Genomic DNA, 27713 nt, shown 5'->3' on the forward strand with positions numbered 1-27713 from the left:
ATACACCAAAAAAAATTTTTTCTTGTCTTTTTAGGGCCACACCCACAGCATGTGGAGGTTCCCAGGCCAGGGGTCCAATCAGAGCTGATGCTGCCGGCCTACACCACAGCTCACTGCAATGCCGGATCCTTAACCCACTGAGCGAGGCCAGGGATCAAGCCTGCAACTTCATGGTTCCTAGTTGGATTCATTCCCGTTGCACCAAGATGGGAACTCCTATGCCAATAAAATTTTTTAAAACTTTCATTTTTCTTATTCATATTCAGCTAACAGGTAAGTTTATTCAAAATAATAATATTAAAAATGTGTTTGATTATATAAGTATACATAAATATATAGGTATACATGTATTTATGTATGCTTATATATAAATTAAATGAATGACAGTAATGATACAAGGAATAGGAAGGAATAAGTAAGATTATTTTGTTATTATAAGGTACTCACACTACCTGTTATTATAAGGTGAAGTGATATAGTATTATTTGAAAATGGACTTAGGTTAGTTATAAATGTATTTTGCAAAACTAAGGCAACCACTAAAAAGTAGAATAAGAAGTATAACTGATATGCTAAGAAAGATGAGAAAATAGAATAATATAAAACATTTGATTAAAACAACAAAAGAATGAAAAAGTGTAGAAGACAACATTAGAAACAAAGGAAAAGGACAACAAACAGAAAATAGTAACAAATATGAAAAATATTAATTCGACCACATAATAATCACTTTGACTATCAATGGTCTAAACGTGCCAATTAAAAGAAATCATAACTACATACCAAAGTCAGTTGTGTTTCTAAATACTAACAAGAAACTCTTCAAAAAGGAAATTAAGGAGTTTCTGTCATGGCGCAGCAGAAACGAATCTGACTAGGAACCATGAAGTTGTGGGTTCAATCCCTGGCCTTGCTCAGTGGGAGCTGTGAGCTGTGGTGTAGGTCGCAGATGTGGCTTGGATCTGGCGTTGCTGTGGCTCTGGTGTAGGCTGGCAGCTATAGCTCAGATTAGACCCCTAGCCTGGGAACCTCCATATGCCATGGGTGTGGCCCTAAAAGGACAAAAGACAAAAAAAAAGGAAAAAAAAAGGAAATTAAGAAAACAATCCCCCCCAAAAAGAAAACAATCCTATTTATAATAGCATCAAAAAGAATAAAATGCTCACATATAGAAGACACAAACAGCACGATCCTACTGTATAGCATAGGGAACTATATTCAACATCATGAGATAAACCATAATGGAAAGGAATGTTTTTAAAAAGAATGTTGGGTGTATATATATGTATATACATACATATATATATACATATATATATATACATGTATATATACATGTTATATATATATAACATTGATGTACAGCATAAATTAACGTAACATAATAAATCAACTTAAAAATTTTACAAAATAATAAAATAATAAAATATTTAAGAATGAATTTAATGAAGGGGATAAAAGACTTGTATACTAAAACCTATAAAACGTTGATGAAAGAAATTATAGCAAACACAAATAAATGGAACATCTTGTGTTCATGGATTAGAAGAACTAATACTGTTAAATTATCCATACTATTCAAGACAATCTGCAGATTCAATGCAATCCCTATGAAAACCCCAAAGGTGTCTTTTTTTTTTTCTCCAGAAATAGAAAAACCATCCTACAATTCATATGGAACCACAAAAGTACCCAAAAATTCAAAGTGATTTTGCACAAGAAGAACAAAACTGAAGGTATTACACTTCCCTATTTCAAAATACATTACAAAGCTATAGTAATCAAACAGTATGGTACTGGCATTTTTCAAAAGATATGCAGACAAATGAAGCAGAATTGAAAGCCCAGAAATGATAGCCTCTTCAATAAATGGCATTGGACAAATTGGATATTCACATGGAAAAGAATGAAATTGAATCCCATCTTATACCACATACAAAGAATTCTAAATGGATTCAAGACTTAAATATAAACCTGAAACCATAAACACCTAGGGAAAAAAAGCAAAACATAGGAAAGAAATCTTCTTGAAATCAGTCTCAGCAGTGATTTCTCAAATAGGACACCAAAAGCACAGACAACAAAAATGAAAGTACACATGTGGGAGTGCAGCTCTGCAGAGCTACAGAAAAAAACTAACAGAGTGAAAGCCTACCGAATAGGAAAACAGGGGCAGGGGAACACCGATTTTAAAATGAGGAAATATTTGCAAGCTGTGTATCTGATAAGGGATTAATATTTAAAATACATAAGGAACTCCTACTGTTTAACAGTAAAATAACAACAACAATAATAATAGTGGTAGTATAGCAGTCATCGTCATCATCTGATTTTAAAATGGGCAGAGGATATGAACAGGTATTTCTCTAAAGAAGATATAAAAATGGCCAACTGATACATGAAAAAGGTGCTCAACTTCACAAATCACAAGGGAAATGCAAATCTAAACCACAATGAAATATCACCTCACACCTCTTAGAATGGCTATTATAGAACAAAACCAAGAGATAACAAGTGTTGGCCAGGATGTGGAGAAAATGGAACCCCTGCGCATTCTTGGGAGGAATATAAATTGGTGAAGCCACAGAGGAAAAGAGTAGGGAAAAGGCACAAACTATGAGACAGTTGGAAGGTTAGTGATTTCCAGGGATTTGGGGACAGGGAGGCTGAATAAGCAGGACACAGGATTTTTAGAGCAGTGCAGCTACACTGCGTAATACTGTAATGGCGGATCTGTGTTACACCTTCGACCAAACCCAGAAAATGTACACCACCAAGAGTGAACCCTAATATAAACTAAGGACATTGGATGATAATGATCCGTTAGTGTAGGTACATCCATTGTAACAAATGCACCATTTTGGTGGGGGATGTTGATGGCAAGGGAGGCTATGCAGGAGCAGGGGCAGGGGAACACTGGGACTCTATGTACCTTCCTCTTAGTTTTGCTGTGAACCTAAATTTGCTCTAAAAAATAAAAATTCTTTATCTTGATGTACATGGTGGTTACACAGGTGTAAGCATTTCCCAAAATGCCACCCTAAATGAGTACATTCTCTTGGAGTGTTTTTGTTTTTGTTTTGTTTTGTTTTGTCTTTTTGCCTTTTCTTGGGCTGCTCCCGTGGCATATGGAGGTTCCCAGGCTAGGGGTCTAATCAGAGCTGTAGCCACCGGCCTAGGCCAGAGCCACAGCAACGCGGGATCCGAGCCGAGTCTGCAACCTACACCACAGCTCACAGCAACGCCAGATCCTTAACCCACTGAGCAAGGCCAGGGATCGAACCCGCAACCTCATGGTTCCTAGTCAGATTCCTTAACCACTGTGCCACGACAGGAACTCCAATGGAGTACATTTTCTTGTATGTAAATCTTATTTTAAAAAGTTGATTTGCAATGAAATGAAAGATTACACTGGCTTGCTGTCTGTAAAACAAAACAGAGGAAATTAAAAGAGGCTGCAGGCGGAGGATGTAATGCATAGGTGAGAGGTAAAAGTCATTTGGACTTTGGCCATGGAAATAGAGTATATTTAGAGGTAAAGTCAACAAGATTTGGTGACCAGTTGAGAGTAAGTGACAGAAGTGTCAAGGACAAGCCCCAGCTGTCTAACCTGAGCAATTTGGGAGACACTGGCAGGTGGGCTATTCTCTGTGAGCTGGGGAGCTGGAAGGGAGAAGCCGGCTTGTTGTTTTAGATTAGATGAATACAATGGACCTCTAAGCCATCTCCAAAGATGTCGAGTCTGGCCTTCTGAACACAACAGTTTTTTGTCCTGGGGGAAACTGAGGCAAGGGACTTATTCACCATATAAGATATTGGTAGGACCAGACCCCATAGAAGTCCTCTAGACTTTCACTGTCTGGAAGCCCCTATGGAGAGAAGCAGTCTCTCCCTTCTCCTGGTCTCTTGTCATCTCGCATGGATGAACAAGCTGACCTTTCTGAGTCATTCAGCAAATTCCAACAGCATCCTCATCTGAGATTCTTTGGTCTCCACTGGACAAGATCTGAAGACCAAGCTTCATTTGGATTGGAGAAAAGGGTAGTGAAATTCTAACACTTAGAAAGCTGGGAAAAAAGAATGCTAAGGCCCAGATACCTATTCTAGCAGATAAAAAGCATATGCTGAGCCTCTAGCAAACTTCACTTCTACAAATAACACCACCGCTTTGGGGAATGGCAGAGACATTTGACCAGGCAGCAGCTGTGCAGAGAGTGCTATTTAAAGACTCAGCTTTTGCAGCCCATGCGATTGGAAGGTGGAAAGAAGACAGCAAAGACTGAGGACAGAACCAGATTTGGGGAAAAACATCACCAGGTGTTTGGCTGCTGATATGAACCCTGAATATGTTAAATGAGCTCATTTTAATAAAATTATGTCTATCCATCTCTCTGAGTAAATTAAATGTGTTAATTCGTGGAAAGGACTTGGAACACTGTCCAGCTCATAGGGCTTATTGAAGGGAAACTGTCGTTATTACCATTATTATCTCTCCATCTACTCACCTACGTATATTTGCCCAGAGATGGAGAAATGCTCATCTATAATGATACGTTTCCACTAAGCTGTAGGATTCATAGTGTTTCTGTTTTTAACTCTCTTCTTTGTATTTTTCTGTAATCTTTGAATTCTTTATAATGAATGCATATATTCTGTAAAAACCGCCCATTATCATTCTAGGGGAGAAAAGTGAAGGCCCCAGAGTCAGACTTTCTAGGTTCAACTCCAGTGCCACTGATTAATAACTGTGTGACCTTAAGCAAACTATTTTTTCTCCTGTATAGAAGGAGGTAATAGTGTTACCCACCTCATTCAGTGGTTACAGGGATAAATGAGATAATCTAGGTAGCGCTTGGCATGGTCCCTGGCAGAGAGTAAGAGTGAGATAAGTAATGACTTATTACTAGCAGCAGAAATGGTCCTGGCTGTGTTATTTCCTAGTAGGGCAAGGAACATATTCTATTTACCTCAGTGCTCTTGGCATGTAGTAGTCACTCTGGAAACAGCTGGTAGTTTAGCTGAAGTCACCACAGACATCGACCTGGGAACATTCTCTGTCAAGGTAGAAAAAAGAGTGAGAAGACCTCAAGCACCTTCCCCTTCAGGATCAAGGATGAGGTCCTTCTGGTGACTGGAAAGAATAAGCTATTTCTCCAAAATTCTTGAGATTCTCCTAAGAAATGAGGTCCTTAGAGGGTCCACCATTGGTTCCTCTTTCCCTACATATTGGCCAGCCAGAAGTCAAGGTCACTGCTCTTCATCACCTTATGCTGTTCTTCGTGGACTGCAGGCAAGTTATTTACACAAGAGTTTCTAATAATGCAAAACCTCAAGTGAGCAACTACAGGGAAAGTGCAGCTATTTTCTACTGACTGTGTGTGAGTGTGTTGGGGAATGGCATTCTTTGTTACATCAAAAACAATCCTTCAGAAGGAAAGAGTCTCCTGTATTTTCTAAATACTCTACAAAAAAACACACATTCCTTTTAAAATATGAAATAAAAACTTAGAAAAACCATCTTTTTTTTTTCTTTTTCTTTTTCTTTTTGCCACACCCAGGGCATGCAGAAGTTCCTGGGCCAGGGATAGAACCCACGCCACAGCAGTGATAACACCAGACCCTTAACCTGATTAGCAACCAGGTAACTCCCAATTCTTTACAACCATAATCCCAGGCATTCAGTGTAGCCACATTTTTCCTGCTTTCTCCTTCTTGTACCAATAGGATGCTGTGTCTCATTACCTTAAAGAAGGAGGAGAGGAGTTCCCATCGTGGCTCAGTGGTTAACGAATCCCACTAGGAACCATGAGGTTGCGGGTTCAAGCCATGGCCTTGCTCAGTGGGTAAAGGATCCTGCTTTGCCATGAGCTGTGATGTAGGTCGCAGATGCGGCTCAGATTCCGTGTTGCTGTGGCTCTGGCGTAGGCGGGCAGCTACAGCTCTGATTAGACCCCTAGCCTGGGAACCTCCATACGCGTGGGAAGCAGCCCTAGAAAAGGCAAAAAGACAAAAAGACAAAAAAAAAAAAGAAGGAGGAGGAGAGATTGTGTCTGCACTTATTTCTGCTGTTTGAGAATGATAAGTCTCAAGCTGTCCACAATCACATATAGTACATTAGCAATAATAGTGCTCTTTTAAAATCCGCTGATTGGACAAATAGTTCTTGAGCACCTACTATACACCTACCAAGCACCATTCTATGTGTCTGTTTGTTAATTCTGGCAACCCTGTGTGGAGGGCTCCCACTAAAGGAGAACGCAGAGATGGCAGAAATGAGTGATTAGAGGACACAATAGCTATGGGTGTAACTCTAGTGACTACAAAAATGACTATCCCTTACAGCAAATCGGACTCTGAATGTGACAGTGTCATGTGAGTACAATAGTGAAAGTGACTAATTGGGCAGTAATAAGGACAGCTGTGTACCAATAGGGGCCTACCAATAGGGGCTTGACTATGTGGCAGTGGCAGTAGCTGAGTGACAATGATGGTGAAAGCAACTGAAAGAGTGACAGCTGGGCACACATTACAATTGCTATATTGTACAGAACTGTTTGAAGTTTGTCGGTCACGGAAAGGGGTCCCATACTGGACGGTGACAGTCAAGAATGATGAAATGGATGTCAGCGACAATGCAAATGGCAGTTTGCCCAGGAGATTGAATTTGTGATTAAAATGGTGGTAGAAGTCAGTCCGACAAGGAACATCTTTCAGAACGAATGAATACTGACACACTGGGGATGTAACCAAAGAGGGAACTCGGTCTAGTACTGACACAACTGGATTTGGGCGGCATAAATGACAGTGATAGAAAAGCTGGCTGCGCGACAGTGACAGAGTGACACCGAGAGGTCAGTGGGCCCGCAGATGTGAATTAATTTGTCCCATACTCTCTGGATATGACTTCATCTGTTTGTGTGAAGGTGGCAAGAGGAGCTACAAAGTGGAACTCACTGTGTGCCACATTGTGTGTGACAGGAATGCCCAGCAAAAGGAAAGTTATGAACGTTTTCACTCCCAACGTGCTAAATGCTAAAATTGCGAGAACGAGAGGCGGGATCAATATGCCTTCAAGACGCCACGATTGGTTCGCACCGATCTCTTAGCCAATTACGTCGGAGCCAAGCCTCTCCACCAATAAGAAGGCGTCTGGGGACGCGGCTCGGGTCGCGTCTCCGCCTTGCACGTGAACTTGTTTTGGAAAAACGGAAAGAAATCGTTTGTGCCTAATTCTCTGCCACTGTTTGAAATAAGATCTAATCTTTAGAGTTCTTCTGGCGAGGGATTGGTGGAAATCTACTAGAACTTTTCGAACAGAGTGTGGGGAGGGGAAGGCGTGGCTAAAGGTCAAAGGTCAGAGAAGGGGCTCGCAACCAGCTTACCCCAGCGTCCTAGCATTGGTGGACAGCGAGTGCGTGACGTAGGCCCCGCCCTGTAGACCTGCCCCCCAGCACGTGACCGTTGCTCGCGGGGCAGGCCGGGCCGTCCCCTCCCCGTTTATACCCGTTCTGCGCCGGCCTCAAAATGGCCGCCTTCTGGCGTATCTGGCGCTGTTGAATGGAAAAAGCTTTATTGTTCCCTTCGGGCAGGAGTGTTCGTGTCCTCTATGGCGCTGTCAATAAAGAACGGCAGTTTGAATCGGTGCTGAACAGGTAACCATAGAAACGGGGATGGGTCTCAGCACAGAGACCCCTTTTGCTGCTGAGCCCTGAGAGGCATGCCGAAAGAGGGGCGCGCCGAGACCCTTCCGCGAGGCAAACTTCGCTGTACTCTGCCGAGTCCCAGCCGTCTTACCCAGTCCCGGGACGTGGACCCCCGGGGCGGCCCCATCCCCGAGCGCAGGCTCCCGCAGGGAGAGGCCACGGGGTCCCGGCTGAGGTGCTCTGCGGGCCTGGTTCCCGCTTGGGGCCTGCTCTCTGCCAGGGACCTGTCCACGCCCCCCCATCGCCTTCTCCTTGGCGCGTTTAGAGGCCTTTCCTCGCAGCTGTTTCTTGCAATCTCACCCCCTTACGTCGCCGCCAAGTCCCTGCGCCCGGCCTTGGCAAATTATGGCCATGAGCCAAAATTGCCCCCCTCACTCCCCTCCCGTTTTTGTATGCTTGGAGCTAGGAAGGTTTTTACTTTCAACTTTTTTTTTTTCTTAATGGTTGGGGGAGAAGAATATTTCGCATAATTTGTGATTTACTTGAAATCAAATCCCGGTGTCCATAAATGAAGCTTTCTTGGAACCCAGCCGTGTTCATTGTTGATGTTTTGCCTGTGGCCGCTTTCCTGCTACAAGAGCGAAGTTGATTAGCTGTAACAGTATCGAATGGCTTTGACACCTTGATCCAGACAGCCGAAAATAGTTTTATCTGGCCTTTCTTGTATATGGAGGCTCCAGCTATAGGCACAAGTAGCCTGGGTCAGTGTTGTCCTCTGGTCCCTTCTCACTGTGTGGCAAACTCAAGTTAACAGTTGCCCTGTAAACCCAGAGCTTTTTAGTTGACAAAACATTGGCTTCCCTTATCTTTTCTAGTCTTGCTGATTTATTATTCAAAGTGGAATTGTTTCTCCTACGTTGAATAACGATAATACCATCCAACCAGCGACTACAGTAAGCCAGATGCTTATTTACATTCACACGCGGCCTTTTTTGTACCAGCAACTCTTTGTAAGTGCCCATGTGTCTATTTTGCTAAAGGGGAGGAAGGCCGGATTCGGAGAGACTTAAGCTATTTACTAGATTATAGGCCTGGCAAGTTGAGCTCTTCCCTGGGAGCCCGCTACCTGGGGACCCACATCATATAGCGGGAACTTCTTTCAGATCTCTCAACCTGGGGCTTTTGGTTCTTCTTTGGAATCGAATCCAAATCTTTGTATGCATTGTGGAGATTTAATTACAACCTCAAAATGAAAATTTTCTCTGCTTGGCTAAATCATCAAACTTCTGCCATATCCCACTGTCTAATTTAGAGGTTGTTCTTTTATAGCAGTTGTTCCCAAATCTAACTATTCATCACTAGTTTAACATATTTTCAGAGCACTCCATGATTTTGCATTTTGTTAATCATTGCATGCATTTGGTTAATCATTCAGTATTCATCAAGCACCTATGGATATACTTGCAATGACTCAAATCCCTGGAAATACAGTGGTGAACAAAATCAACATGATCTCTGCCCTTCCGTGGGATTTAGATTTTATAGGGGCTTGGACAGGTAAACAATTTCGTATAGAGCTATCATAGCATCATAATAATATAATTAGTAGTTAATATTTATTGAGTGATTGCCAAGGACTGCCCTGTGTGCTTCATTTCCATGACCTATCATTTAATCCTCACACCAATGCTGCGACCTAAGTAGTAGTAATATTCCCATTTTAAAGATGAGGAAACAGATGTCCAGGGTTACATAGCTAATGCATAAAGGAGCTGGGATCCAATCCTAAACTGATCACGCTCACCATCCTGTATTATTCCATCTGTTTGTTATCTTTCCTGCTTTCCTCAAGAGCAGAGACCACGCCTTAACTGTTCTTGTATCAGCTGCTAGCCAGTGCCCACAACCTGGCATTTGGTAGATAGTAAATAAATGCAGGCTATTCATTGAGCAAATATTTGAGGGCCAGCTGTGTACCGGGAACCCACACCTGTGCTAGGCCCCGTGTTTACCAGGGTGAAATGTGGCCTTAAAACCTAGGGTCTGGAGTTCCCATCATGACGCAGTGGTTAACGAATCCAACTAGGAACCATGAGGTTGCGGGTTCGGTCCCTGCCCTTGCTCAGTGGGTTAAGGATCCGGCGTTGCCATGAGCTGTGGTGTAGGTTGCAGACGCGGCTCGGATCGCGCGTTGCTGTGGCTCTGGCATAGGCCGGAGGCTACAGCTCTGATTAGACCCCTAGCCTGGGAACCTCCATATGCCGTGGGAGCGGCCCAAGAAATAGCAAAAAAAAAAACAAAAAACAAAAAAAAACCCTAGGGTCTAACACAGTAAGGATGTAACAGAATTATTCTAAATAGTGGCAACTGGATGAAGGAAAAAAAACAAACAAATAAATAAACAGTGCTGACCTGGGAGACCACCTTTTACCAGGATAGTCCCCAAAGGCCCCTCTGCTGGGTAGTTCAAGCTGAAACTTGTTAAGTGACTAGAATCCAGTCCAGCAGGAAGGGCAGAGGAAGAGAAGTGGGGAGGAAGAATTTTTCAGCGGGTTCAGAGTCTGTGAGATGTCAAGACCTTGGGGGGTGATGGAACTGAACGAAGCTGGTAATTGTACTGTGGTTCACAGTCCTGGTCCTGTAACCAACTGTACCACTGATAGGGCTGCTGCTCTCAGGTCAGTTACAGATTATTGTCTAATCTGTCAAGTATGGAAAATAGTACCTTGTCAAAGGATTGGCATGTGTTTTCTTGTTGTTACACATATTGCTGAATTCCAGTTGGAGAAAATGACACCAAATTTGGCCCTAAATGGAAACTTAGTAAGTGTTAAATAACAAAAATTCAGAAGTATGTTACAGATGAGTTTGATGGTGTGTGTATGTGTGTGTGTTTCTATCTTTAGGGGGAGGAGAACAGATCTTATTTTTTCCTTAAATGTTTTTCTTAAGGGAGGAACTTTTTCAAAGGCGATTTAATTTTTTAAACAAAATTATACAATTGCCTATGCAGAGCATTTGTTGTTGTCATAGTGTTTTAAGCTTGAAACTGTTTGTGTTCCTTCATTCTAAGAAAATGATAGGCTTGGGAGTTCCCGTCGTGGCTCAGTGGTTAACGAATCGACTAGGAACCATGAGGTTGCGGGTTCGATCCCTGGCCTCGCTCAGTGGGTTAAGGATCTGGCGTTGCCGTGAGCTGTGGTGTAGGTCGCAGACGCCGCTCGGATCCCACGTTGCTGTGGCTGTGGTGTAGGCTGGCAGCTACAGCTCTGAGTAGACCCCTAGCCTGGGAACCTCCATATGCTGCAGGAAGACAAAAAATAAAAAAAAAAAAAAGAAAATGATAGGCTTTTTTCTAAGTGGTAGTGCTTTTAGAATTTGTTTGCAAACAGTTTGGGGTTTCCTTGAAAAGTTTTCAAAGTAATGTCGCATACTTTAAGCAGAACATTGAATGCTTTTAAGGCAGGCGGCAGGCTTTTTGATTAGGTAAACATAAGATAATGTCTGGGCTTGTGACCATGAAAAATTACAGAGGCAGCAATAAAGCGAGTGAACTGTATGGGAAGATCAGCAGTGTCAGGTTTTGCTTTAAACTGTATCCGATAACCATACTGCCCGTGTCATTGGAAGATGTCATCCAGCTGAGCAAATGGAGCGAGGCACCAGGCAGAGAGTGGCATGTTAATGCAGTGTAAACCAACACACCCGGAATTAAATTGCTATTTTAGGGTTGGGTGGGACCTTCACATTTAAAATATTGCTGTTTTACTCTGTGATTTGGGTCTTTTCGGTTCCAGTAAAGAGTAGGTGGTAACACTAGCTTTGAAGGATAATATAAAACTGCAGGAAGAGCCAGGGCATACCAATTTGTTTTTCAATCTATTTTATTTCAGCTCAAAGCATCGTTGCCGCTAGGCAGTGCAAGGAAACAAGCCACATGTTGGCAATACTCACCTGCTTTTGGAAATTGAGAAAGACTGAGTCTGACCAAAATATGGCTTGTTTCTTGGACTATCTGTCTGCAAAGATGTGTTGAACTGAAATAAAATAGATTGGAAAACAAATTGGTATGCCCTGTTGCCTCATACTGAGTATTTACATTCCCCTTCTGGAGTACTGCCGGTACCCACACCCTGGGGGAGGCGGTGACCCTTGAGCCTCTTTCAGCTCTTCAAGAGAGTGAGCTCTTTGATTTTCTCAAGGAAATTGAATTGGGATATATGGTTTTCTGGATCTCCAATAGCCTGCCTTCTAAAGCCATCATCTTGATAATGTGGAGAAAGCAAGCTGTAACCACAGAGGAAAGAATTAAATATTAAGGGCATTTAGATTCAGAGATGAGATTGTCACTTTCTTTAAGTCACGCAGAGGATGCAGTATTTCATTTACAAAAAGCATGCAGTCTTAAGACTCCCACAGTAAGGAAAGAAAGCTCTCTTTCCTTACATTTCTCTAATGTTGTTATTTAACTCCATATCCTCAAAATCATGACATCACGTATTTCATTTCCATAGACAGAATGAATATCACTATCGCTGATCCACATCAGTTTGTTAGTCTGGGTAAATGGTCAGGTTTCAAGGGATCCATGAATCCTTTGACTTTGCCAGCAGATTTTTGTGAATGCCATTTTTTCTGGGAAGAGAGCCTATTACAGGCATACCTCAGAGATACTGCGGGTCAGTTCCAGACTGCTGCAATAAGCTGAATATCGCCAAACAGTTTGGCTTCCCCATGCATGTAAAAGTTATTTTCACACTATATGCATTTATTAAGTGTGCAGTGGCGTTATGTCTAAAAAAACCCCCAATGTACATATATTAATTAGAAAATACTTTATTGCTAAAAAATGCTAACCATCATCTGACAACGCAAGGTTTTGTCAACTCTTCATTATGTAAAAACAGCACTGTCTTTGAAGCACAACAAAATGAGATGTGCTTGTACTTTATTCAGATCTCAGAGGAGTTCTTGACCCCTCAAAAGGTACATAGCCAAAAATGATCTTAGAACACTGCTGAACCAAAGTAGTAAGACGAGTCCCCCTAAAACTAGTACCTTCTCTTGCTCTGGGACCTTGACCTCAAAGATGTAAAAGTATCTTTTCCAGCTTTGTTTTCTGTCTAAACTGGTCAAACGTAGTTGACTGTGTATGATATATAATATAGGCGTTTACCCAGTGAGGTGCCTTAGAGATCATTGTCATTATTTTACATGAGACTGGAGAATGGAGATGTGTTGTCTTGACAACCTTGTTAGCAGATAACATGTTTGTTTCTTCCTACAGGTGAAAGGGAGAGTAGTAGAAGCCAGTACTTGGGCTCTAGGCATCAGCTTTTTGCAGATGGAGTCAGTTCCTCAGAGTTAGGAAAGTAGGGCTAAAAGGGAGCGAGGAGAAAAGGGGTAGATTCAGGGGGACAAAGGCAGGAGGAGAGGATGCCCACCCCCCCATAAAACAACCTCCTTATCTGCAACAGTAGAGCTGCTATTTTGGGAAACCAAACTTATCTCAGAATGTATCTAATATCAGGAACTTTGAAAAAGTCAATTCTTAGATGTAATGTCTGGTTTATTAGTACCTGAAGCGGGGGGTGGGGAGGACGGTGGAGATGGAAATATCTCTTAAATCTTTGTTAGATATTTTGTAAAAATGGGACCTCAGGAGAAAACTGCTCAGGCCAGCGTTTGGCCCCTGTAGCATTTACCAATTGGTTGTTTATATTTAAACATCAGAGATTTCACTCCTCTTTGACCGCTGAATGTGTTTCCGTGAGTGACCTCTGTTAGAAGCTCTAGAATCTGGTTCTGGGACGTACAGTAGAGGATGTTTTAGGAAGGAAAGGGCCAGGGAAGGTTGAGGGAGATTAGAAACAAAGGCTTACATGTATAAATTATAGCTTTAGAGGTTCCAAATACTGGTTACTTGACTTTAAAAAAAAGTGAACAGTATATGATTCTATTTCTGAGACAAAGTTTTACAAGTAATCTAACCCTCCGTTTTCATCTGTTTCTCAGCTTTCTAGGACTGTGGCCTGACGGCTGGGTCTTCCTTCTTGACTCCCTTAGCCCCTTGCCCCCACAAGGGGTTCTGGCAGCAGTGAACTTGCCGATTTTCTTACATCTGGTACTCTTCTTGGGTTCCTGTCTCAGTGGATGGCACCACAGTGTTGCCAGAGGCTGAAACCTGGGGGTCAGCCAATGTCCGTCCCCTTCTCTGAACTCTCCACCCCTTTCCACCTCCCACCCGTAGATGGTACACATCTGTTTAGACTGCAAACCTGTGATGTCCTCTTTCTCTTTTGGTTAAAGCTGCTATGATCTCTTATCTTGGATTACTGCAGCAGTCTAGATGGCCAGCCAGCTTTCCAGCTTTGTTGCTGTGCAATCTCTTTTGTACACTGTTGCCAGTGATCTTCATAAAGCACAGATCTGAATATGTCACTCTCCATGCTAAAACTCCGGGATGGCTTGCCTGCCCTCAGGATAGTGCAGTTCCCTGGCATGGCTGAGGCTGCGCTCAAGCCCTGACTGTGCCTGTCTCCATCTTCAACTCTAAGCACTCGCTCAACTCCCCTCTCACCCTTCTGCTTGAGCACCAGTCATTAATACTCAGGGCGCCACAAGAAACTTCACCCTTCCTGGACCGGGGAGGGGGCACGCTCTGGGGCTTTCAGGATGATCTTTTTCTCTGGATTTTTTTTTTTTTGTCTTTTTGCCATTTCTTGGGCTGCTCCCGCGGCATATGGAGGTTCCCAGGCTAGGGGTTTAATCGGAGCTGTAGCCACCGGCCTACGCCAGAGCCACAGCAATGCGGGATCCTTAACCCACTGAGCAAGGGCAGGGATTGAACCCACAACCTCATAGTTCCTAGTTGGATTCGTTAACCACTGTGCCGCGATGGGAACTCCTGGATTTTTCTGGTTGTACTTTTAACCAGACGAGTAGAAATGCTGTTACCTGTACTGACAGTTAGGTTACTGAATGCTGTTTTAGTTTTCTATGTGGTTCCTTTTGTCCTTAGACCATACGCTGTTTGAATATAGTCAAACACTGTCCTAAAGTCATTTGATGTAATTATTTTCTCTATGTGGTTATGCCACCAACTTGATACATAGACTCATTTGTTTTAAAATTTAAGAATTGCTTTTAAAAATCTAATTTTGGGAGATCCTGTCGTGGCTCAGCAGAAACGAATCTGACTGGCATCCATCAGGATGCAGGTTCCATCCCTGGCCTTGCTCAGTGGGTTAAGGATCCAGCATTGCTGTGAGTTGTAGTGTAGTTTGCAGATGCAGCTTGGATCCTGTGTTGCTGTGGCTGTGGCGTAGCTCCAATTTGACCCTAGCCTGGAACCTCCATATGCCATGGGTGTGGCCCTAAAATGACCCCAAAAATTTTTTTTAAATTTTGTTTTTTAACTATGAAAAGCATTTGCTTGGTTCCAGAATCAAAACTCTATAACAGGAACATTCACATTGTATTTTATGCCTTGCCCCTCTTTATTTCTCTTCAGTCTTGCCGCCAGGAGTTCTGGGGGATTGTCAGTCTTTAGGTAAGAAATAATATTTCAGTGTAATTTAAATTTGTTTTCTCCTTTTATGAGATACAGAATATCTGCCCAATGTCTGTGGTATAAGTTACAAAAATATTTTTTCCAATTTGTCACAAGCCTTGCTTTACATATGTTGTGTTATTGCTGTACAGAAGTTTTGCATCTTTATATAGTCATACTTAACAGTTTCACAGTGTATTACTTGATATTCTGAGTCAGAGTTGGGAAGTTTGCCTAACTCTTCATTTGTGAGGAATTCATTAATGTTTTTTCTAGTACATATATGGTTTCCCTTTTTTTTTAACATCTAAAACTCCAGTCCATTTGCAGTTTATCTTGGCATTTCATTTGAGGAAGGATCCAATTTTATCTTTTTTCCAATGGCCAGCCAGGTATCCCAACACTATTTATTAAAAGCTCTTAGCTTTTCTTCACTAATTTCAGATGTTGTCTTTAGCAGATACTAAACTCCTTTGTGTATTTGGGTCTTGTACTGAATTTTCTGTTTTGTTCTCTTGGTTTGATTGTCAATTCATTTGCCATTACAAAACTATTTTAATTCTAGAGGCTTTGTAATTTGTTTTAATATCTGGAAGAGCTATTTTTTTCATATTGCTCCTTTTCAGAGTTTTCCTGGTGGGTTTGCTAGTTTATTCTGCCATAGGAGCTTTATAACAAATTTGTCTAATTTCTGGATGAAACAACTTGATGATATTTTTATTGAGATTATGTTAAATTTGTAAATTAGCTTAGGGAGAACTGACATCTTTATTATATTTACTCTTTCTATCCATGATCAAAGATCACAGTATCTTTCCAATTGCTCAAGGCTTCTTTTGTGATATTTTTTAGGAGTATTTTATGTTTTCTTTATATAAATTTTGTTTGCTTCTTGCTCAGTGTGTTAGACTTTCATTCTTTTTGTAAAACAAACAAACAAAAAAAAAGAATAATTCCTTTAAGAAGCCCTCTGGACCTTCTCAGAAAAGTTATATATACCCACATACTCAAAAATTGTTGTGGATCATTTCTGATGGTTCATAGATACCCTCTTCCAAAAGCCCATCCCATTATGTTATCTCCTCAGTATCTCCCATTCTCAGTACCTAGCTCTGTGTCCTACGTATGTAGGCAGTCAGTACATCTTTGTTGAATGAGTAAAGGACTAAGCAGAAGGAGAGTGAGTGAGAGTGAGAAGCCCGTAAGACTTATATTGAGGAAGGTTTTCCTTGTACAGGTGTCCGATATTCCTAAATCTGCAGGCTGTGGCCTTATTCACTGGCTCATAGCATTTTGTTCTCCTCCTTATTCCTATCCCAGAACTTAAAAAGTACCACATTGATAATGATAGTTACCATTTATGGAACACCTAAAAAGGGCCAGGCACTGTACAAGGTGTTTCACATAATTATTTCTTGTAATCTTCACAGCAGCTAAGCAATAGGTACTGTTATCCCCACTTAAAAATTATTATGGAAATTTCAAACGTAAAAATGAGAATAGCTCCTATATACCTGTTCAGTCCATTTTTAAACTCCACCTGGCCAGGGAAAAGCAGAGGCAGGGGAGACGGCCCGGAGCTACTCATCTAAACTCCACCTGCTAGTGGTATTATATTGGTCTTCCCTCCTAATTCACATTGCGTATATATCCTTCACTTCTACTGTTTGCAAATCGTAAGCCCTCCTATCTCGCCCTCTTCACTCCTCTTATGTTCTCTGCTTTGGCTTTGCTTTCTCTTTGTCTAGTTTTATTCATACAGTCTGATGTTAGTTCATTTTTAAAGGCCTGTCACTGTTTTGAGTACCCAGATCCTAGCATGATGTTGGGGACATAGTAAGAACTTAAAAATTTAAATAACTGTGAAACTTGCTGCTCTTATTCATTTAACTCCTAGGTTTGGTGAGGTACTCCAACTTTTGAAAGATGCTCAGGAGCCCTGGCAGTCATTAAATTTGACCACCTAGACGCAAGCTGCTCTTCCAGCTGACACTCTGCTGTCAACTGCCCTCAGTTCCAGTCAGTTTCAAACCAGAAGGAGACTCTCTAAGGTCAAGGTCCTAGACAGCAGAATAATTGGCCCCTAGAGTTCTGGATTTTTTTTTTTTCCTGGGCAGCAAAATGTGGAGGATGAAATTTTCCATGTCTTCCTTTGAACATTTTTGAGCAAATGCTATGGAATCCCATAGGCTCTTTCCAAAAATTAAAGGCAATAGAGAAGTTATCCTTGTTTGCATTTTTGTGTGTGTTAGCTCCTTGAGTTAACCCTCTTGTCACACTCCCTGGTGATGAACAAGAGAAAGATAGAGATGAAAATAATTCCCACTTCTCCGAAGACAGGAGAAAAAGCTCACAGCACTGAGAGGCGAGGAGAATGGAGTTCATCTAGCAAGTGTACACAGAGGTGTCCTGAAGGCTGGCGATCCAGGTAGAGTAATCCGACAGTCTTGCAGGAAGTTGGGGCTCTATGTCTCTTCAGCGCTTCTGTTGCTTAACCACAAAAGGTAGAAGATAAGAAGGATTTTTAGGTTGAACGTGGTCTCTTCTTCCCAGCTCTGCCATAAATTCCTTGAGTGCAGAGAGTAAGCTGAATTTCTTCTCTGTGTAGTTCCCAGCCAATTAAGGGCATTTGGCTGAGCTCAGTAAAGATCTGCTGGACAGACAGACAAGCAGACATTTTCCACGGACTAGGTCGGGAATGGGTCTTAGTGCTGCAGGTGGGCGGCATGGGCTCCACATCCCCCAGTGGCACTGTTACCAGCTGCATGGCCTTGGACAAGTCAGGGGGCCAGAGTAATGTGTGAACACTCTCGCGGAGCAGGAATAAGGCTTTAAATAAGGGTCATCTGTTCTTCCTTAAAATCCGCTTCATTTCCTGCATATCTTTGGACTGCCTCTGAACAGAGAAGTTTCCAGCAAAGTAGGAGAGACTCAAGGATCAAGAGCTTCACTGCTTTATAAATTCTCAAGCTTGGGCAGTCTCCAGTGGTAAAGGTTCCAGCTCCGGAGTCAGACAGCGTGGGTTCATTTACCGACTCTGTCGCTCACTGGCTTTGTGATTTGGGGCAAGTCATTTAATCTCTCTAGGTTTCCACTTTTCTCAGTTAAAAGTGGAGTTAATAATAGTAACTGCCTCACAGGTTTTGCAAAAATTATATAAGGCCACCCGTGCAAAATGCTTGTCACAGTGCCTGGGATATAAAAAATCTTCATAAAACGTTAGCTCCCATTGTTAGGTCACTGCCTTAACCCTTCCAAACTACATCTTTCTTTCTCCCTTTCCATACCATGTTCCTCATTGCTTTCCACTTAAAAAAATATACATCTGAGTCACAGGTAACAGAAGAGTCTGATTTCTGTCATTAGTGAGCTGGAAAATCTTAAAAGACTTTTCAGAGCCCCCGTTTCCTCATCTACAAATGAGGGAAGGGGAACAGGTAATTTCAAAAGTTTGTTGTAGCTCCTATTAATTTTCAGTGAGTTAAGGCTTTGTGTGAACTCTCTCAGATTATAGTTCAGCACGCTGTTACAAGAGGTCTAACCCTCTCCCTGTCCTAGGTGACTCAGCTGTGAAACTAACAGTGAGATTTCTATACATTCTTTTTTTAAAATCATGTAGTATTTGACATGTATAGAAGGTACGTATGTAGCTTATATAAGTGATGAGGCAGAGTGATTAAAAACATGTGCACCTGTGAATTGGCCACACAACCAAAGACTGTAAAAACAAATATTTTGGCAGGTGTATTTTTATGTTTCCTTTTAATATTTATTGAATGTTAACAGTGTTATAGGAAAAACCCTTTATGTATATTGACTCATTAACACTTAATAGCTACCCCATGAGGTAAGACTCATATTATCTCCCATTTTATATACGAGGAAACTGAGGCCCAGAGAGTTATTAAGCAACATGCCTGAAGTCATGTAGCTGGTAAGAGGGGCAGAGCTGCGAGTCACTCCTTGGGCACGACGTCTGTCTCTTCAGCCTGCGCCCCAGACCTTTCCTGCTAAGCACACAGCCTCTGGAGTCACAGGGCCTGTCTTGATATTCTTAGTTGCCCGAGCTCTTTGCTTTTACATAAGATGGGTACCTTTGCATTTGAAATTTGCTACTCTGTGGTCCAGATTTGTTCCCTCTTGAAGAAAAGTATATTCTCATAATCAGATTGGCGAAAACTCAGAGTTCATCCACATCTTCAGGTCATGGCAAAAGTGCAGTGACAAAGCCAGAGGGTCTTTTGTCACACCCAAGAGGTTGGATGTGAAAGCCTTGAAGTGGTGATTGCTTGTTGAGACTCTTGACTGCAGGGTGGAAGAAGAGTCGGCGTTATTTGTAATGCAGTCATGATCCCCAGTCACTCGTTAGATGAGTGTGTTGCTCAGATTTTGCAGTTTGGCTGGTGAAGAGTCATCTTGGATGAACTACTGGATCAGAGCAGCGTGGCCCAGAAAGGCAGGGGAAGGGCAGATAAGTCTCTCAAAGTCTCCTTCCATTATAACAGCCTTGGAAAATCACTTGTTTCAATGAATTAGTCAAAAGATAAGAGGACACAAGCAGTTTGTTACACAGAACATTTTGATGTTTTGCTGCATTGTATTTTATAGAGCGCCTCAAAAGAAGTTTCCTTAGAGATCGAGAGAGTCTGGAAAAAGAAATTTGTTGCATGTAATGGTTGTTATAGGCTTATAAAGAATTAGCTGCCGGTTTTTTGGTTTTTTTTTTTTTTTTTTTTGCTTTTTAGGGCCGCACCCGTGGCATATGGAAGTTCCCAGGCTAAGGGTTGAATTGGAGCCACAGCTGCCAGCCTACACCACAGCCACAGCAATGCCAGATCCAAGCCATATCTTCAACCTACGCCACAGCTCATGGCAATGCTGGATCTTTAACCCATTGAGCGAGGCCAAGGATCAAACTTGCATTCTCATGGATCCTCCTTGGGTTCGTTAACCACGGAGCCATGAAGGGCGCTCCTGCTAGCTACCAATTTTGAGATGTGAAAAACGACCTTACTTTCCAGTGGTCCTTGATCCGCTGTGTCTCTGCCTCCTTGGGCGTATGGTGGTGAGGCGGTGGTAGTGATGATGCTGATGCAGGTGCTGGCAGCTAATTAATTTACTGAGCCCTTGCTGTGTCCCCAGCATACAGGGCTGGTGCTCCTTTAATCTTCCAACAACCCAGTGAGAGAGGGAATATTATTACCCCTATTTTGTGGATGAGGAAACCATGCCCCATGGAGTTTAGGTGATTTTCCAAAGATCACACAGTTTGTAATCGGGCATTCATCCTTTATACCCAGTTAGTCTGGCTCCAGCTCCAGCCTTTAACCACTGAGCTACACTGCTGCTCCTGACCTCTCTCCCAGAAAGTGTGCCGTTGAACAGCACTGTGTAATTTAAAGAGCATATGGATAGCTCTTCCTTTTCCCAGTCCATAGACTTGGGTTCAGACCCCACCCTAGACTTACGTAAATTCCTTGTGGGCAGTGATTAATTATATCTTACTCAATTTTGCTTGGTGCACAGTAGGAGCTCAATTGTCTAATGATTGTATAGTATGTTGGAAATGATACTAGCTTTTAAGCCGGACAAACCTACTTGGGTTTTTTTAATCTGCAGCTTATGAAAATAATATGTTTACTATAGAAAAATTTGAAATGTGTGAAGAAAGTAAATCCCCCTTAGTGACACTATCTAGGGATAACCTCTGTTAGCATTTTAATGTATTTTCTGTCTTAATGCAAATGTATATATACATGTACATATGTTTTTAAACCAAGTTGGAATTGTATCTACAGTTGCATGTTGTTTTTTTCCACTTAGCGTATTGAGAGCATTTCACTGTTATTAAAAATCTTCAAGAGCCTAATTTACAAAATTTATTTAGATATAATTCACATACCATACATAAAATTTACTGCTTTCAAGTATACAATTCAAAGTCTGTGTAACTATCACCACTTTCTAATTCTAGATCATTTTCATAAAAAAAAAAAAAAACAAGCCCATACCTGTTAACATTCACTTCCCAGTCCCTTCTCCTCTCAGCCTCCAGCAGTCACTAATCTACTTTCTGTCCCTATGGGTTTGCCTATTCTGGACATTTTACATAAAATGGAGACATACCCTATGTGGCCTTTTGTGTCTGCCTTCTTTGCATAATGGTTTTTTTTTTTTTTTGCATAATGTTTTTAAGGTTCATCCATGTCGTAGCATTGTCAGTATTCCATTCCTTTTTATGGCTGAATAATATTCCATTGTAGGGATGTGAACTATTTTGTTTGTCCATTTATCAGCTGGTGGATACTTGAGTTGTTTCCACCTTTTGGCTATCATGTGTAATGCTGCAGTGAATATTAGTATACACGTTTTTGTGTAGACATAGGTTTTCATTTCTCTTGGGTATGTACTAGGAGTGGAATTCCTGGGTCATATGGTAACTCTGTTTTTAAATTTTTTTTTCGAAGAATTGCCAAACTGTTTTTCGCATTGGTAGCACCATTTTAGATTCCTACCAACAATATAGAAGCTTTTCAGTTTCTCCACATCCTCAGCAACGCTTGTATTTTCTGTTTGTTTTATTATAGCATCCTATGAGATAGGGAGTGATACCTCATTGTGGTTTTGATCTGTGGTTCCTTGATGACTGCTGAAGCTGAACATCTTTTTATGTGCTTATTTGCCATTTTGTGTATCTTCTTTGGAGAGATCTCTATACAAATCAAAGACAAAACTGAGTTCAACTGTATCAAAACCAAGGCTGGAGCCACAGAAGGCTTCGTGAACTCAATGTTGGAAAGGACAAAACAGAGTGTTAGTTGGCATGCCTATGAAGTGTACATTGGCCCTCAGACTCCCCTGCCTAGTCTGGGGCCAGGCATTTACTTCCATGTCAAAAACCAATGCACCAACCTACGAGTGAATGTTGAGAAATGCATTCTGTGGTTCCTAAAAGGCTTTGTGATTGTACTTGAATTTGCTGCTTGAATTTTTTCACAGATGACTGCAAAGAGTAGTCTTATTTCACTGATAAATGACTGAATAAATTGACTTTCTGGGAGTTCCCGTGGTGGCTTAGCAGTAACAAACCCAACTAGTATCCATGTGAACGCAGGTTTGATCCCTGGCTTCGCTCAGTGGGTTAAGGATCCAGTGTTGCTGTGAGCTGTGGTGTGGGTCGCAGACAAGGCTTGGATTCAGTGTTGCTGCAGCTGTGGTGTAGGCCTGCAGTTGCAGCTCCTGATTCAACCCCCAGCCTGGGAATTTCCATTTGCTGCAGGTGCAACCCTAAAAACACACCAAAAAAATTGACTTTTTATTTATATTTCTTCTCTTATAAGTTTAGACAGTGTTATCCAAATTCCCCAAGTCTGATTAACTCTGAAATTTTTACAGGATAGGGTGTTTGTATCTGAAAGGTTGATAACCACACTAAACCTTTGGTAAATTAAGTTCAAGCCATCAAGGGAAATCTCTTGCCAGCCAGCCAGCTGGCCTGTTCCAACAGCACTTTTCCCAGGAACACCTTTCCATCTATCTTTTAGCAGAGACCGGCAAAAGATAAGGCACCTCAAATGCAGGTGGTCCTGCCAGGCCATCCAGCCACAGATCTCTGTCTGTGAGAGGGGTTGAGGGGTAACAGCATTGAGCCCGGAAATCCTCTCGAGACTAAAGTAGTAATTAAGAACAGGGAGCCAGGTAGATTTGTATTTGAGCTCTGCTCAAACCTAGAGCTGTGTGGTCCTGGGCAAGTTGCATAACCTTGTTGGATATCTTGTTTCCTCATCTGTGTATTAGGGATAATAATAGCATCTACCTCATCGGGATGTTAGGGAATTAAATGGGAAAGAGTCTGGACGTCATTGTCATCGTAGAACAGTTGATGACCTTGCCAAAGGCTTTCAAGAGTTTCAAGGATAGGGAAAAGAGTGGAGACAAGTGGATTAGGCAAAAAAGATGTTTTAATCACCTCCTCTTTACCCCATTAGGAGGGAGGGATTCTTACCTTGGGATTGTGGGGATGGCTGAGCACACAACAGCAGGCACTGGCAGATGAGACTGACAGCAGTTTATAAGTCACGTACATTCAAGAACCTCAGAGGAGGACACCACACACGTACTCAGGAGCAGAGGGAGCAGGCTCATAGTATCGAGAAGGTGGGTGCCTTCTGGTTTATGCCAGAGGAGGTGATTGACTTGTTTGGGTAGTGTGGGGGCTGGCAGAGAACTGAAACCCACTACATAGGAATGAACAGGAGTAGTACCTGGCCCCTCTGGTAAGGAGGATTATTTTGCTAGGGGACCTCATCCATGAGAGCAGAGTAGGTGGAGGAATTTGTGGTTAGGCCATTTGAAGCCCTCCTGATTTCATCAGTGTCAAGGCAGCACATGCTCTAATCTTTAGACTCTGTACCGCAAAGGAAAATAGAGGTCTTGGAATGCTGTTTAAAACACCTTTCAGGGAACCTGGGTAGAAGGCTGGAGAAGGCAAGCAGAGTTGTCTGATTCTGTGGGGGGAAGACAGACGGGCATGGTGGTTCGAATGGAAATGACACAGTAGGTCATATATAGGGTCATGAGCTCAGATCTCTTCCCTCTGTCCAGTTCAGCATACATTTATTGATTGGCTGTACCATCCTAGGACCTGCCGAGGCTTAACCAGGTTCGGTTGACCATTTCACTCTAGATCAGGAGCAATCTGACCTCCATTTACTTTGGCAGCAGCCAGGGAGGCTTGTCCAGCCCTGGAAGACCATGTCATTCTAAAGGAGTTTGGGTTGGTACCAGGTCACAGAGCTTTTCACCGAAGGCCTGTTTATTAGAATCCTCCTTATTTTTTAGGTTTTATTCCCAGAGCTATGCTGGAGTTGATTTTTCTGATGGGAGCAAGGACAGGTGTAAAAGGGAAGGTTTTGAGGATGACTTGAGACTTTTTTTAGAGGTGAAGCATTGCTTAAAATGTATTTGATAATAATTAGCTGTGAAGAAAATGTGATTTGAGAACAGACAACGTTGTACCGTGCTTTTCTATTTAGAGAGAGGGTTCCTTGGATCAATAGCATCTGAACCAAGAGCTTAATAGAAATGCAGAATTCAGCTTTTACCTCAGACCTTCTGGATCACAGTCTTCTTTGACAAGATCCCTTATGCAGGTTAAAGTCTGAGAAACTGTTCTAGCGGATAGAAGGACATGAGCTTTAAAAGGCTCAGCCAGACTGGATTAAAATCTCAGTTCCTCGACTGATTTGCTCTGTGATCTTGGACCTGTTCCTGACCTTCTCCACTATGTGGATTTATTTGTAAATCCGGTTTAACTATCTTGCTGGGTTATTAGTCTTAAAAGACGTAACATATAAAAAGTGCTTAGAAACATAGTAAGGTACTTTATTAGTAGCGCTTATTTATGTTAGATGATAAATATTGTTCTTCTATAACTTGATATAATATGAAAAGCCGAGAGCAGGATGTCATTAGGACTAGCTCTATTCATGAGATATGAATTGGTAATTGAAAAAAATATGGTCTCCTGAGCCAATGGGCCAGTGGATGTAGTTGGTTCACTAACCAGTTTCCCTCGGGGAGAGACTGTAAGTGTCCTTGTAGAGCAAGAGCTGGCAGCTCTCCTTCTTAATGTCCACTGAGTTCTTGGAAGGGAGAAGTATCTGCAGAAGTGGTAGCTAAGTCTTGGCATTCAGTGGGGCCTTCATGTTATAGAGAAAAGAACCATGGCTTGAGAATTAAGACCTGGGCTCAGTTATTAGCTCTGTGGCTTTTACCAAGCCATTTAACATCTCTGAGAATTAGTCTTGCTCTGTAAAACAAAGGTAAATGGAATGCCAGGGTGTAAATCCCAATACATAGCAAGGCAGTAGCATCCCTACATGATATGTTGCTTAGAGCTCACTAGACAGCCTCCCAAATCCCCAGAGGTGCATCTTAGGCCTGATTCAGCTGCTTTGGCATCTTCAGTGCTGGAATTCTTCAGAGCTGTTCTGGCTACCTGGATTTCCCAATGACCAGAAGGTACCTTAAGAAAGCATACAAGCCGTCCACGTTTTGCTGCACATCTCAAAGACTGGAACAGTAGTAGACTAGCGTCTGGGATGGAACGATGATGATCGTGATGATAACAACATTAGAAAAAACAGTGACAATACGTATAAAAAGATAGTACTATGAACCCGGGGGTATCAAATACAAAAATCTCCATCCCTTACAGTATACACTGCTGCCTTTCAGGCCCTCAGTGTAAGAAAAGACACCAAATGACAGCTGCTTTTGAACTTGAGAAATGTGGGCCCGCTAAAAGCTGCAGTCACCCTTTTCTAACCTCACCAATCCTCCTTGTGTTCTCAGAAATAATTGCTAGTGGTTCTCTTTTAACTTAGCTGATTCCTTAGATACCTTACATTTTAAATCATCTTTTTGTGTGTAGCAAACGCCCGATTTCTTGTCTCAAAATGTGTGATCTTTGCACTAATTATGTTGAGAGTGCCTGTTATTTCACCTGACTGGTTGTTTGTGAGATACTAAATAGCCATGGGGTTAAAGCCGACTCAGATCAAAGAGCAACTCAGCCTCTCGGGACCTCAGTTTCTTCCATTAAAAAGGGAGAGATTGGACTAAGGTCATTTGGTCATACGACAAGAGTACATGATAGATAAAGTAATGAACTTAGGTTTGCTGAAAGCAATGAATAGGGCTCTCCAAAGTCCCTTCCAGCTCTCTGGTTCCAGCAGAGCCCAGAAATCATGATAGAAGTAAAGATTTTTTTCTGGAAGTAGGGATTATCAGCAGCAACAGTTAAAAAACAAAACAAAACAAAACAAACAAAAAACTTTAAGCAGATATGATTGCATGAAGCCAGAACATAAGAGTGATGTCTCAGACCATGAGATAGATGTGCCCAAAGGAGAGTGCACAATTGTTAGGAGAAGCAGAATAGAGGACCCTTGATTGAGTATTCGAATGGCTTTTCTTTCTTATATTGGGATACAGAAACCCAACCAGAGGAGGGTCCGCCCAGCTTCTGCTCCAGGGAACTTTGGTTATTTACTATTAGACAGTATACATAGGATGCTTGTTCTTCCTTCCCATTGCTAGTCACTTCTCCCTATCAGACCGTGCTGTCTGTCGTCGGAAAAGCTCTGCTTTCATTGTGCTATTTCTGTTTCAGAAGCTCCTCTCTCAAAGCGGGTTAAGTTCCTCTGCTCAGTTTCTGCCCTCCTCCCCCACCCTAGGCAGCCTAGTGCTCTGCATGTCCTCTGCAGGGGTGTTTTCAGAGACCCACCCTGGTCAACCCAGTGTCCATAATAATTAATGATGGCGACAGCTCACTGGCGGCCTTGCCAGTGGGTGCAGTGCCAGCCACCTGTGCACATACATTATTCCAGAGTACTCTCCCTCCCTTTTCACCCTTGCCTGTTGAAATTGTACCTAACTTGGCATTTACCAACAACAGCCTTCCCCCTTTTCTTTCCACTCACTGAGATCAATCTGTTTTTTCCCTTGCCTGTTTTTCCTTTCCCTCTTCTCCCTCTTCTTCTTTTTCTTTCTTTCTTTCTTTTTCTTTCTTCCTTCCTTCCTTCCTTTCCTTCTTTTTTTCGTCTTTTTAGGGCCATACCCAAGGCATATGGAAGTTCCCACGGTAGAGGTCCAGTTGGAGCTGCAGCTGCCCAAGCCTATGGCCACAGCCACAGCAACACAGGATCCAAGCTGCATCTGCGACCTATACCACAGCTCGCAGCAATGCCAGATCCTTAACCCACTGAGCGAGGCCAGGGATGGAACCCACAAACTCATGGTTACAAGTCGGGTTTGTTGCTGCTGAACCACAATGGGAACTCCTTCCTTTCCCTCTTCTTGTCTCTTGTGGATTGAGTCCTTTTAAGTGTTCTGTTTTCAATCATTCCAGTTTGCCCACAACCGTATTGACAAGGACCTTGTTTTATATTTCGCTTGGCTCCCACAAGAGCACCTAACAGTATGCTGAGTGAATGGTAGGCAGTTGACTTATAAATAGTTGCTGGTTGACATGTATGTATTGCTGGCTGAAGACTTAATGGGAAAGTAAGTACAGTCAATTGGAGAGTGGCAGGTCCAGTTCCTGAAACCTGGAAAAGTCTCTTATCCTCCAGCAGTGGCAGCAAAGACCTTTGTTTGACTATCTTGCTAAGGACATTGCCAGCAGTTGTGGATTTCAGAACATCTACTTTATTAATTAGGCAGTGTGTATCAAGACTGTAAGTCTTTACTGTCATAGTCCTTCTGGTCCATCAAAGAGATTCCATGTTTCTTACCAACTCTTACGTAGTTCTTGCTTGTGCTTTTCCTGGGTTTAGGTTTGTTTTTTTTTTCCTGTGCGTGACTGTTGTTTCTTTGTACCTTAAGGAATCCTCAAACTTTCAAACCCTCTTTGGAAGTAGACAGAAAAAAAATTTAAAGAAAGAAGGAAGTCTTCTTTGTGCTCTTTTTAGAAGCCAGCCTAGTTTCCACTTTGTGTTGAATTCCCATTTGTG

At 42.1% G+C, this 27713-nt stretch overlaps 1 protein-coding gene across 4 annotated transcripts in view; it reads left to right on the forward strand.

The window, feature by feature from the left end:
• The first annotated feature begins 7498 nt into the window (after nt 1-7498).
• ZBTB40 (zinc finger and BTB domain containing 40) overlaps nt 7499-27713 on the forward strand; it is a 66991-nt gene continuing 46776 nt past the window's right edge. For 3 of the 4 annotated variants that reach the window (XM_047792374.1, XM_047792376.1, XM_047792375.1), the window contains exon 1: nt 7508-7652. The gene's annotated coding sequence lies outside the window, so the exon portion shown is untranslated. Of the gene's footprint in view, nt 7653-27713 lie in introns of all 4 variants that reach the window. The other variant, XM_047792373.1, reaches the window with a different exon arrangement.

Source organism: Phacochoerus africanus, chromosome 8, assembly GCF_016906955.1.
Source record: "Phacochoerus africanus isolate WHEZ1 chromosome 8, ROS_Pafr_v1, whole genome shotgun sequence".
Classification (NCBI taxonomy): Eukaryota; Metazoa; Chordata; class Mammalia; order Artiodactyla; family Suidae; genus Phacochoerus; species Phacochoerus africanus.